Raw genomic sequence first — 14214 nt, forward strand, 5'->3', positions numbered from 1 at the left:
CTTTCCTTCAGACAAATGAATGCAAGTGGCTGCTTAGTTGTCACTGTCATGAAACGTTCTCAAGTCATCAGGCTTCATGTATCTCGTGTCATTTGCTCCTATAATGTCACATTAATTTCTACTCTGCTGTTGATTAGATCAAGTTGTAAATGCATGTGTTCTGGGCCCAGCTGCTCCGTTATCTCAACAACAAACACAGAATATTTGGCAATAATCTGAGCAAAATAAGAGATTGTATATGGTTGCATCATATGCTATTTTATGACAATCAAGCCTTGTTTGAGAAAATGACTAACAGCACAACGCTGAGGCAAATTATAGTGCTTTTAAATGGACATTAGTTCAGTTAAATGTAAATTAACAGATTATTTTGAGCCACTTGAGGGAAACAGAAACTGTTGAGTTAATATTATTAACTTTTAACACTTGCCTATAATTTTTTTAATGTGCTGTTTAGCGGTTTATGGTAGCATACAGTGTTTGTGTGAATATGTTTGCCGGCTCTCCCTGATTTAGACGCACTGAATTTAAAAGGAGCTCATCATTTTTCTTTCCAAAATTAAACTCCTCATGTTTTCTTGAGGTTTTTCCCAAGTTAAATATTGACTGTGCTTCCTCCAAAGTCAGCCTCATCCATCTCAGGAAATTCTCACGCTGGGGATCTGTCTGCTCAGCCCATCACTGGTACCAACGCCCCCTTCCTATTTTGGAGATTTGAGTGAGAGGAGAGGGGTCCCCTGTCCTCATCTCTCACTTCAGCCAATCACAATGACGTTACTGTCAAAGAGCATTTCTCGTCAGGATACTCCAGACAATCCGGCAGAACGAGAAGGGAAGAGTTTTATTCTTAAATAAGAGATTGGCATCATCAAGTATAAGATGTGAAATGTTGCTCAGAACCAGCGCAGTGGACAAAATACAAACAGCTCACTCGATATGCCTGGGGAAGTTTGCCGTAATTTATTTGAACAAGCTCTGCACCATCCGTCATGGTGGAAGGCTGAAAAGCAGCAACGGCTTCATTTAAAGAGCCTAAAATGACAAATGAGTTTACTCAATTGTCCAGCAGACAAAGGCAGGGCCCTGTCCCTTGACAACCCCACAAAGTGACTCGCAGAGAGGGCAACAGAGCTGTTTGTTTCAAGCCAAAATACCTGCTACATATGAGAAAAAGCTCCGTTAGACAGAGAGATTCTCTGTGTGCATAGAGATGGGATTGTCTACGCTTCACCAACAAATATCTGAAATTGTGTGTGAGTGGAGAGAGAGAAGCTTGGCAAGTAAACCTCTCAGAAAAGCTCTCAAGTTTTCCAGGAGTCTTGGCGGCGCTTTGCGAAAGCCATTTCTTGTTTAACCATTTTTAAAGATGTAAGTAAATAAGTAAGTAAGTAAGTAAAGTTTATTTATATTGCACGTATCAGAGACAAAGTGTCCCAGAGTGCAGTACAGAAGTCAATTAAAGCAATTTAGCAATAACAGGGGCCAACACTTTAACAGATTAAAGAGCAAAGTACAATACACAGTAAAAAGGATGGTGCGATACAATAAAAAAACAAATAGAGAAGATTAAAGCAGGCCATAGAATGTTCAAATCAACCAAATGCCAGTGTAAACAGGTATGTGTGCATTGATATTTATCTGGTTATGCATTGGAAAAAGCTCTCAAAATCATATTCCAAGCAGACGGATGGAGAGGAAAAAGCTCTATTTGTGTGACAGACAAGTACTTAATTTGGGTTAAAAAAAAAAAACAGACAATGAGTGGTTGAGGAATTGTCTGGCGTGAATAGAAGACAGGTCAGAGGATGAGTGGCTTTATCCCACACAATAGGCAGATATCAGCCCTTCAGACTGGGCCTTGGCTTGTGGTCCTTTAGAAAAACAGAGGACAGTTGACCTTACCGTCTCCTCTACTTCCTCTCTTGAGAGAGGATGCAGAAAAAGGTCAGTTTGTCTGTCTTTTACAGCCAAGAAAAAAAGGACTTTAGCACTATTCTTTATATTTAGACCTCTGTCTTATATCCCTCCCTTTGCAAGAATAAACTGCGGTTTTTAATGGGTCTTTGTCATTATAAAGCGAAGGCATCATGTATCAGCACTCTGCAAAGCTAGTGGACATGTGCTGAATGGATGACACTCTGGTCTCATTGACACGCCGGAGGCCGATGAGCAGGAACTAACAAATGGAGGGTTTATGCAGTGACCTCTGCCCCGAGCCAACGCTTACAAATTTAAATGTACAATGCAGGCATAGTGAATGTGCACAAACGCACAGTTTCACCCAACTATCACTGCTTTCAATGTGCCCTGAGTTACTCAACATGATATCACTTGACTGGCAGCTTCACATTTCACCAGCGGCTGAAGCAAGACGGATCCAACCACAACTATTCTACGGCGGGGGAGAAACGCTGATTGATGTATCTGATATAATGGAGGAACTTTTGGCTGATATTCAGTTGTATTCAGTCTAATACTGAGCTCAGGAAAGCCAGACAGAGTTTGGCCAGAAAGCTTTCGATCGAGTCTTTCAAAAAACTTTCTGAGTGGTATCTTCTTTCTTTGGAAAAAGCGTTTGGACTGAAGTTCAGACAAGATCTCGTGGCTTTCTTTAAACTTGAAATCCAAGACCACGTCTAGCCTAAAGATACCCGGCACACTTACTCTGCACATCTCATCTATCTATTGGAAAATAACTCAACTGGTAACTTTCTAAACCTTCATTGTGCTTTTTCCATTTATTACGGTCATTCACACTTGGACTCTACCACCGCGACACTGTTTCATCCCCAGGAGGCAGGAGGGGGTTTAACTGATCCCGTAGAATGCAAATATTAGTGGCGACGTGTGTTCAAAACAGACATCCACAAGGACGGTGGCATGTTTCAGCTTGTTGCAGGACGGGTCGTCATAAAACACGGAGACCATTCCTTATGTTAAAGTAGCGTAAAGTGCAAATACCAGATGAAATATATAAGATTGTGCAAAAAGTTCTCCTACGCAGGATTAAAACCAACATAGGCTTTGAGTGTTGCAAAGGTTTTCAGCCCAACAGCCATGTTCATATCATTCTGTTACATGTGAGGGTGTGGAGATTGTGGTGGAGTTAGAAATATATTTAGGAGGAAACAATAATTATTAGACTAGTGTATGCTTGAAATGAACTCGTGTGTAACAATTGTTGACTCGGCAATTCGAAAGGCACCGACGTGTATCGCTCTTCTCAACGATCAGCCATCGCAAAGAGGGAAGAGACCCGATGAACTGTTCAAGCTGTTTACACTTCGTCTCCTCATTGTTATGTTATCTGCAACAGAAAAATGTCCAAACACAACAAGTAACACTGCTGAACCAAAACTGACAAGCCAAGACGAAAATAAACCAACAACTCAATTTTAAACTTTGAAAGTGAAACTTCGACCCTGTGTCAGAATGGTCTTTTTTGTTGCACAATATACATCTACACCGACTCCCACCAGATGAATCTTTCGACATGTATAGTGTTTCAGATAAAGACACCGCTATCTATTACAGAAGTGTCCCGCTTACAAAGGTCATATGCACGACAACTGGAAAACCAGCTCACACACATCTCCGCTCCAGATAAAGACCTCCGATCCGCGTCTCAATTCACATCCATTATGATGCCTCATTCAGCCCCATTGTCGGCGACAGACGCCTCTCAGCAGCCTTTCACACCAGGAAATGGATCTTTAGACCTCGCTAACAAGGCCCACCAGCTTAACTCGCTACTGCATATCAGGTCCGCCAAAGTGCCGCTAAGTGGTCTCTCCAGTTTGGTGTTAATATTCCCTGACACTCCCGGCCCGAGTGAGATGGAAGTTTCTGTCATAAAACCCTCTGCAGAGATTTGCTCACCACTGCAGGGTGTTACCTGCACACCTTTGGGACAATAGGAGGCGCAATAAAAGGGCTGTAAAATGCAGGAAATTGTCAAGTAACGGGAGCTTATAGAGTTTGGGAAGCTTCCGTCAAGTTTCTTCTTGTTAAGCGCTTGACTTCAACCATTTATGAGAATGCAAAGTGGACGTCCCCGATTGATGTTGATCTACTTTTTGGGATGGCGGTGTTGGTTTGGCCCACACTAAAACATGTCATGGAAGCCCAGAGAATTAATAATAATGACGTTGGTGATCCTCTTCCTCTATTGCCCCCATGGGATACTGTGTGACATGACTCCACGATTCTCAACTATCGGATATATTGCCAGAAAAATAGGTTCCGACTATTCATGAATAGCAAAGCCCTCAGTGAGCTTTCAACTTTCAATTTAGAAAGAGTATCAGGTTTTAAAGTTTGGACCATATAACTGCAAAACCAATGACATTAGCTGGACGTACCTGCCAACTGACACCATGTTAGCATGCTGGCATTAGCCTTACGAGTGAACTCCTTGATTAGACAGGAAACCTTTGTGCAACAGTGTTTGTAATCTCTCGCAAGATCATTTCATCTGCTCCGGGCCATCTGAAACTAGAGCTGACTTCAGTCACCAGCGTGCATCCAACAGATGCGATCAAATGTTCTATTCATTGGCTTCCAAAATAGTAGGCATCAGATTTGAGATAAATCGTTGCACAATGAATAATAATCGCTGCTTCAATGCAGCTTCTGTTCAGCCTGACATGTTTATCTGATCTTTATTGTGCTTTTGGATCTGCCCATATCCCTGCATATGTAGCCCATTATTATGAAATTTCTATAAATCCCTTCATTACTCACAGGCTGATTAGACTACGTTGAAGAAATATGCAATGCCAGGGCTAAATAGCTTCATGTCTAGGGGTAAGTTATTAATTATTGTCATTTCTTTCCGTGATGTGGCCGGGTCTGCATAACTTAAACAGCTTAACACGAGTCATTACCTGAATCTCACGGCATGCAAGTCCTAGACGATCCCTGTAGGCGAACACATCTTGCCAAGCAGACGTATCCGCTTGGAAACAAAGGGTTTCATCAGGCAACTGGGTTATACAAGTTATCCATCGTGGAAAAACAATTAAGAATTTCTCTGCATTTCAATATAATGGTAAACGGTCTTAGAGTAGCTGGTCCAGTTCTTCAAAGATATGCACATATTCAAATTATTGGATTTAATAGGCATATATTTTACCTGTGAAATCACAACTTTGCATACAGGTGGGGCTTCTGTATTGCTGTCAACAATGAATAGAGATCAAACAGGCCGCCGTGTTAAACAGCATCACACTGTATTAGCAGAATACTTTCACACTCTCTCATCACATTCAGCGAGGAACTGGAATATAAGTGAGAAACACCATCACAAAACTTTAATACCTATTAGTTAACAAAAGGAACCTCCTGTCACTATATATGTGTGTGTGTGTGTGTGTGTGTGTGTGTGTGTGTGTGTCTGAAAGAAAGAGAAGACTTGTTTCAGGCTGCTGCGATCACATTTCCTCACATGCAGAGTACAGAAGAGAAAGAACAAGCAGATATCTATAACTGGAACACTGGTGAGTGATGGACTGATGGTATAATTGAACAATTTCAAGAACTAGATTGTCTTGTTCTTGTTGACAATGCATATCACTGCAGCTTTGCTTTACTTCGTTGGTAAAAAAAAAAAGAATGATGCAGCATTGTTATTGCAATCCTTCTATTAATCTAAGGCTCCATCGGTCTGACTCCAGTGTGTCACATGTCACATTCAGCCAAAAGAAACAGATACGGCAGGTTTTTAATGAGCCGTGTCACTCAATGAATGGAAGCACTGCTTCTAAAAAAACCAAATGTGAAGCAAATGTACAATGACACGTGAAGACATATCACGCAAGACAAGCAGCACCATTGCATCACACTTAGTAAGGCCGAGCTGTTTGTTTTTTCATATGTGTGTGTGTGTGTGTGTGTGTGTGTGTGTGTGCACGTATGTGTGTGAGAGAGAATCCTTTGAGTTTTAAACAAGAGATAGATGTAGGCCAGGGATCGGGGTTGTGTACACAGAGGCTTAATGAGAGAACCCTGGAGGGATGGAGCATCAGTCAAGGGGAACAGACAAACATACAGACATCCACACACACACACACACACAACCGTCTGTGTATTACACAACCAGTGCCCTCACTTTCTCAAAATCAGGAATTGGAAACACAACAAGAGCTAGGAACGACAGGTTGGACCAAGTTCCCCGCCCCGAGCACCTTGTCACACTTGGGCTGCAGTTTGGCCGACGTGGGTTGGCACCATTCTCGAGGCAGCGCAGTGTCAGAGAAGGGTGTGTGCGCGCGCGTGTGCGCGTGTGTGTGTGTGTGTGTAACCATATAGCCTTTAGCTCCGATAGCCAATTCCCAAGGCGCTTTTTCGTCTCGCCGCATATGGGTTACTGAGCCATAGAAAATGAGACGGCTAACGAAACAGCTGAGTGGTATCAGCTGAGCTCAGCACGCAAACATTTTGGGTGGCGGGTTTGGAATGCCACGAGAGCGACAGACATGGAGGCTACGTGTCACAGGAAGGCTCTCTTTGTGCTCCAAGCTTGAATAAACTCAGTATCACGGGGAACGCGGTGCAACTGGTCGTTGTCACCCCCCCCCCCTTCCGCTCCCGGTGAGTGTGGTTGAATTTGGCCAAGCAGCCGCTGTTGGCATTCCACACTGACCCTCTCGCTGTCTCTCTCTCCTTGGACCCCCTTGTTCTTCCTCTCAGCCAGCCATATCCTCAGTTGGCCTCTCTGTTAATTCAGACCTACCTGACAGTTCTGACTAAAACCTTCTGGGTTTACTATCTGTCCCGCTCAGCTCTCTAAACACACTCCGAAGACTAATCTGCAACAGATGGGAGACGGACCGGAGGAAGTAGTATAAAAGGATATTCAGCATATTTGTACCCCTTTAAACCAAACGATAGGGTTTCTGCGAAGTTCCAAGCGAAGCCGGAGGAGGGCTGTAATGATGTGCACAGAGGCGGCTCCCAGGGGCTTAACTGGACATATTACTTGGAGATATAAGCTGTACATCCGCAACCAGATGTCTGAAATGGCTGAGTGGGGATTCATGAGCGCTTCTTCTGACGGGAACATGCAGACACACTCATTCACACACTCACAGTTATGCGTAAAGTACTGAAGAAATACAAAATGTATTGAAACAAGCGAATGTATGTTCATAAACAAGCACACGCATGTGGGAGTTCACGGGTGGCTGGTCAGAGATAATAAACGCCATAGCCTTCAATTTACTGTCTGGTTTTTTAAGGTCATTAGTGTAAACACAAAAGCCATTTATTTTCTCGAACAACAATGCAAGTGGCAATGTAAGCTCCCGTTCTCAGGCATAAAAAACGAAACGGATGCATCCGACAGCCAGAAACCCAGAAAGCTGTCAAATAACTGTTTATATTGGCTTTGCGACAGTCACTTGGAAAGCCCCGAGCGTTCACCAGCAAACCACGACTGGTGAATATCTGTTACATTCCCCCTTTCCTGGAGATGAAATTGTCTTAGCCGAAGGATATATTGCTGTTTGATTACTTCCCATAGAACATAAAGGCAGTTGTGGATGTGTTAACGGGAGGAGAGGCTAGAGTAGAAGGCAGAGTTCCTCTTAAAAGGAAGTGCAGACTTTCCCTTTGAGGAGTAAGTACCATCTAGAAATGCCTGGCATGATTTCTGCTTTAACAAATGCAAATTAAACTTGAAATTACGTGAGGGCAGCTGAAATAAGCTGACATATCACCTTTTAAGTTGACATGTTAAACATGTGGGCATTCCTTTTAGTCTATTAACACATCCAATATTTATTGAGCAACATTTAGAGTTGTGTTTTTAGCCACAGTTTTCCATTTAAGAAATGTAAATTCAATATTCACTCTTTTTTAATCTCGGTTTTTGGCTTAATGTTCCACTATGGTGCTAACAGTGAGTTGTTAGCTGCCTGATGAACCAAAAGAAAAAACAATCTTCTCTGGGTTACTCAGATTGACCCCCTTCACATTATACAGTCCGTCATTTCATTACTTGCTATTAGAAATAATATTATTCAAAGCAGCTTTAATCACAACTTCCTTCTGAAAGCAAGACTCACATGAGTGCTGAAGAAAGTGTGCCACTTTTTGTGAATTTGGTGGAATCCTGTAATTTTCTCCACCCTCATTTACACGGTAGTTATCTACAAAAAAGGCCATTTCCTGACTGAGTGGCATCCGATTGGATGGAGACGTTTCCCCTTTGGGGGAATAAACTGGCGGGTTTTCCTTTGTAACAGTGTACAGCCAGATGGAGATAAAATGGCCGATAGGACATGTCCTCAGAGACCTCTGCAGAGACATGCCAACAGCGGACCGTTTACATAAATGTGGACGTCTTCCTGAAATTGCGCAACTTAACATTTGTCAAAAAACTTCCAAAGTGTTCTCTACCTCATCTGCATCTGTTTATTGAGGCAGACTGACAATGATTAGGCAGTGGAAAAAACAGAGTTAGATGAATGTGAACATCCTGTGCCATCTGATGCTTGATGTATATTGGAGGAGAGGTGAAGTGGGAAGAGGAAGAGGAGAGGAGCACAATGTCCCTGATTACAACCGAGTTGAGACATTCTGCTCAGGAGCTCGTCTTGGCCTCATGAGAAAACTGTCTAACACATGAGACCAATTTAAAGAGGGACGGCGGCAGCGTAGCCATGTTTTTCTGATAAACGCACCGCAACTTCGATCACATATAATGACTTTCCTTATATATCCATTTTAGAATATTTATGAACTATGAATGAATTATAATTACCTTTTTTTTCCTTCCTATTTATGTTGATTCAGTGCAGCTATTTTTAGCCAACGATTGCTCAATAATGTCTCTCTGCATCTATTACCAACCATCAACTTTTTTTCATGCTAAATTTAGTGGGTGTCCCTTACATTTTAGGACATTTTTCAAAATATATTCTTTGCACGCTGCAAACAGTTGGAAGCTGGGATTGTTTTTGGCTCTGCGGCGATGCATTTCTGACATGAGCCCCTGGATTTAGAAAGGGTCGCCCTTCCTCTGAGCTGAAAACATGAAACCACCAAGCAGCAGACTGTGAAGGATGGAATTAGGAGTTTTTCACATCACAACAGCAATAGTGTACGAGTGATGTATCACCCAACACACCAGGATCTGTTATGGAGACCTTTAATGTTTTTTTCCCCATCAAAAACAAAACTGGAAGCTATCATTTGTGTCCTGCCTCAGGGTGGTCATTTGACGAGCAATAATTACGTGGTTGTTGCGCGGCAATCTTGTCTTTCTATGCGAGACTGTGCTTCTATCTATAAAGTTTTCCTTTACTTGGGTTTTAAAGCCTTTTAATTATTACCATCTAATAATCATCACCTTTAATGTCTCCCAAACTACTGTGACTGGCGAGCTGTGTCTGGGCAGGTGTGTGTATCTGTGTATGCTAGTGGCTTTAATCATCATCAAATAGAGCTGTGTGTATAGGTAATTAAGTCGGTGCCAAATCGACTCTCACTCGCAGGCACGAGTCAGGAACTCTCAACGAAACCTCAGAGTTGCATCGCTTATAGCAAGTGCTGCGGGCAACTATAGTCCATGCACGTTTTAACACAATGCCGAGTCCATTACTTAGCGTCTGATACTCTTATAAACCCCCGTTTACTTTTCCTCCCCACAAGCTGACCATAATACCAGGCTTGTGAAGCCAATGCGGCCGACAGGGTTTGGTCTGTAACCGCTCAATGAGCACAGGGATCAGGATTGGTGTTCGCACATCAAGGACTGCCCTCCTAACCCCCCCCCCCCCCACCCCACACACACACACACACACACACTCACATCCCTCGGCATGGCCTTGGTTTATAGCTACTGTCGGCCAATATACATACACTGTATGCATATTGTACATATACCTTCTTTCAACATCTATAGTGTAATATTTCCTTGACCATGAACAATCTGACAGACACTGAACTTGACATTTTCATCACATGTGAAAAATGCACCTTGTGCTGCAACTAAACTTTTTTAGTTTTCAACGGATATCTTGATTAATTGTTTAGTCTCAAATGTGAATAGAAAAAGCCCAGCTGTGGCCAGGGAATGTGTTGCTTGGTCAAGGTTGGTTCCAGAACTGTATGCAGTCTCCCATTGCACCAGTGATAATGCTGCTGATAACTGGTATATAACTGCGTGGTTCCCGTGTCAAACTCACAGTATCACTTTGAGACTTGTTTAATCTCGGTTCCTCCAAGACAGTTTTTCTGTCTTCCATTGTTCACAGTTCTAGTTCTCCCGTTCAGCGATTGGTCCTTCACTCCGTGGCCCTTCACGCACATCGACAGGGGAAAGCTGCTTGGCGGGGATGTGTGTGTGACTGAGTGTGTTTTCTGAGGTTTGGAATGATTTACACAACCCCACACCCGATTAATTCCAGTATGACAGCACAAACTTGCCTGTGTGTACACACGTTGGTCTGAGGCATTAGGCTGACAGAGGCAGCACAGACAGGCCACTGTGGACTTACTCATAAAGAAATGTGGACAGACAAACACACTTAACATATGTGTGTTTCTTATTGCTTCCATTCTTGCAGTCTAATGGCAACCAATGCTGAAATCCACGGGACACAATATATCTACACCAGCTGCATGACCCCCCCCCCCCCCCCCTTATATTGTTAGCGCATGTTTATAATATTAGGCACTGTAAAAGTGAACTGCTCTGAAACACCGTATTCATCATTGAGTGGGAATTGCATTATGATAAGGTAGAGAGGGATTTAGGTTGCCTGCTATCCATTAAAAAGTTGTCGAATTTATCTCCATGTTGTATTTAAATGGCGAAAATCTCCTTTTGGATTGAGCCTCTTCAGCTTCAAACACACACACACACACACAAGTGAAATCTGGAGCTCTTCAAACAGCTTCACTGCCGTGATCAGATGAGGTGTTTCTCAAGCAGCCGATGGTTCTAAATGGAGAACACCCTTGGTCGCTGAGCAAAGAGGTTTTCCGGGAGAGGGTCCAACAATATCAAAACAATCTGCAGGCTGGATTTCCTCTCTGGCACTAAAACCCCACTGGAGAATATGGGTTGAGAAAATGAAGACTTGTAGGATGAAGACACTGCTCTGAAAAATGAGTCTGTCTGTCGAGAAAAGTGTCCTTAAACACAAAGTCAGCGGGTGTGCTTCACAAAAAGCTGTGCAGCCAAAAAAAGTCACGCATGCATTCATAATGTGTCTCGGCTGCCAACGCCAAAGGCTCAGAGTTGCTTGACGGTCCATGTCCAGTCATTTTCTGTCTTTAAACCGATGATTCACATCCTCTTCAGCCACGTCATTTCCCTCCTCCTTTCAACTAAATCAACTTTTTCCACACACAGTCTCGTTTGTGAAGCTACTCGAGGACACAAACGCCTGTGATTGTTTGGGAAGTATACTTGTATGAACTTTATTGACGAGAGTTAAATGAGCAGAGTTGTATCGCTCCTGTTTCTTTGGATAAATATAAAGCCACAGCCCAATCAGAGCTCAGTCTTCCTCCCAGCACCTCGAAAGCTCACTTACTAATAACTTGTTTGTTGAGTTACAACCAAAGTATGAAATAGAGAGAGACAAAAGACCTCTTTCAGCATCCATTGAAAGCATAGAATCAATGTTATGTCCCATAACTGGCGGTTGTCGAGCCGAGCATACCGATCATCTCAGCTACTGCCTGACTGGACTCCCATGTGCTTCAAATGGCTGACCAATTAACAGCAGCTTAACTCCTGGGTCCAAACACCCATCTCTCTCTCTCTCTCTTTCCCTCACACAAACACACACACATATGCATGTTAATAAGCAGAGACATGCATACACACAGAAAAACACACATGTATGCGTGCACACAAGCAAACAAAGTAACAGACACGCAGATCCTGTGGCCCCCAGTGGGCCTACCACACACAGACATGGACACACACAGATACATACTCATTAACAAAGGCTTAGCATTGCAGTGTGTATACCCCCAGCAACGAGTGGACTGGCCTCCCACAGAGGGGGAATACGCCTCAGTCACCTGATCCGCGGCTGCGCTCTCATCCTGGATCAGCTAAACACACAGCAGCTTGTCATTCAATTACAGGACCAAGACTGCACGGCACGTACACTCTTACAGGACACTGCTTCAAAATGTAGAGATTTTTAATTCGAGGTAGATTCGAGTGATTTTTTACTGTGCTCTGAACATCTGTGCGGATTTGTAATGATGCTATAACTGCACAGCATCTTTACTAATCTTTCCTAATCTTTCCCGCCACTAGGTGCCGCCACTGGCTTCAAAACAGATCACACCGGACTGAGAAGAAAGTCCATCAAAGGACTCATATTTGCCTTTTAAACATTTTTTTTGGGATCTTTAAATACACATTCTGAGACAAGAGTCAGTATCTCAGAACAGGGGAGGTAACTGAAACGAAATGGAGAGAATGACTCTTTCACAATAGTGCAACCTTGATTACAAACACCTGCACTAAAAGTACATTTCTCTGAAGTCTCTGACATAGGATTATATAATGAGAAAATGCCCTCCTTGGTCAATTGTTCTGATTGGCTGAAGCGCCGTGGCTTCACTTGTGTATGGTTGGTGAGCATTTGGGCTGTGGTCCGTCCACACTGATGTGGTTCCGATGAGCTGCATGAAAGGAGTGAGTGAGTGCGTGAAAAGAAAAGAACAGGAAAAAGAAGAGTATAGACAGACCGAGAGAGACCACCTGAGAGACAAGCAACAGCTGGGTGCACGCATCTGGAAACCAAAATGCAACCCTCCATTACGGTGCGTCTTTACGCACAAACACTTTTCCAAGATCCCCCCCTCCCCCCTCCTCAGCCCAGAGTCAGTCACAGTTTCACTTTTTACTCTCCTCCTTTACTGAACACATGTCACAGAGCCTTAACTAACTCTTTTCTCAACGCGTCTTGATGCGTCCGGCCATGTAATGGAGGAACAAATCATGTCCATCCCTCAGTCTCGTTGGACCATGGTGATTTCTAAGCTTCTCCAGACTTGAACTGCACTTTTTATGATTGAAAATCTATCCACACACGACTACGCGCACTCAAACAGCGAAGTCACAACATTTGGAACATTCATAAACGATTGTTAAAATAGTTCAGAGCTCAAAAAAATAAACTTCGCACTCACCTCAGAAGCAACAACTTGGTCCGGGATCGGGTTTGAATATTCCGTTTATCAGAATAAAATCACGACTCTGGAGGCATCCGGGCTGACTGCAACCAGCAAAACACAACTCAGTGCCGTTCCGAGTCCTGAACCAGCTCGACGGAGGCAGTCGTTCAGAGCATGATGGTGGAAAGAGAAGCAGAGGGAAGGACGCTCACCGAGGTTTGAACGCTGCGCAGCTCTGGCACCAAGTTTAAGCGTCGAAGAAATTACACGAGCGCTGCTCTGCGTCCATTGGCTTAACCCCCCTCCTCCTCCCCTCTCCCTCCCCCTCTCTCCCTCACGCACTCACACACGCCTCCCTCTCACTCACAGGCACGCATCATATTGTGTACACATCCACGCCACGACTTTATGGATGCGTTTTGAAAGCATGCTCAAGTCAACGTGATCTATTTCTCAGAAACACATGAGGTTCACATTCGAATCTATGTGACTAAAAACACCATTAAAAGTATGATGAGGTCATCGTAAACTCATTAGTTGCTCCCTTAGAGACACTGAAAGTGCCCGTATAGGAATACAGCAGCAATTATATAACAAAATGTCCTCTGTTCACTTCTCCGTAAATTATTCCGATTGACAAGGAATATTTAATTGGATAGACTGTATGCATAAGTACAAAAACAGTCCTAGATTGATCAAATAATTGTCATATACGCTCACATGCTCCATGCATACACCACACCATGACCTCTAGAAGTAAAACAATGACACTTGGGCATGACGTGTGCAGGTGTTATGTCCCATGTGTTCAGTCATTCAATCATCCAGAAGTGGCTTCCTGCTTCCTGCTTTCTTGGAACATGAGTGACAAACGGTTTTATCCCCATTAGTGCTGCTGAGTCCTTGAGGATGCTTCATCTCACACTGCTCCATGGTCACTGTACAGTAAGGGATGGTTGCACTGGGCAGCTCGGTAGAGGGAGTGTGTAGCTGTATGAACGTGTTCTGCAAGCCCGTGACTCAGAAGGTACAGTCAACAAAATAAACCATGATATAATAGTA

At 43.4% G+C, this 14214-nt stretch overlaps 1 protein-coding gene across 1 annotated transcript in view; it reads right to left on the reverse strand.

Moving 5' to 3' along the window:
- Positions 1-13349, reverse strand: part of LOC130200839 (prickle-like protein 1) — a 28007-nt gene extending 14658 nt beyond the window's left edge. The window contains exon 1 of the mRNA XM_056425402.1: positions 13168-13349. The gene's annotated coding sequence lies outside the window, so the exon portion shown is untranslated. The remainder of the gene's footprint in view (positions 1-13167) is intronic.
- Positions 13350-14214: the final 865 nt, after the last annotated feature.

Source organism: Pseudoliparis swirei, chromosome 10, assembly GCF_029220125.1.
Source record: "Pseudoliparis swirei isolate HS2019 ecotype Mariana Trench chromosome 10, NWPU_hadal_v1, whole genome shotgun sequence".
NCBI lineage: Eukaryota > Metazoa > Chordata > Actinopteri > Perciformes > Liparidae > Pseudoliparis > Pseudoliparis swirei.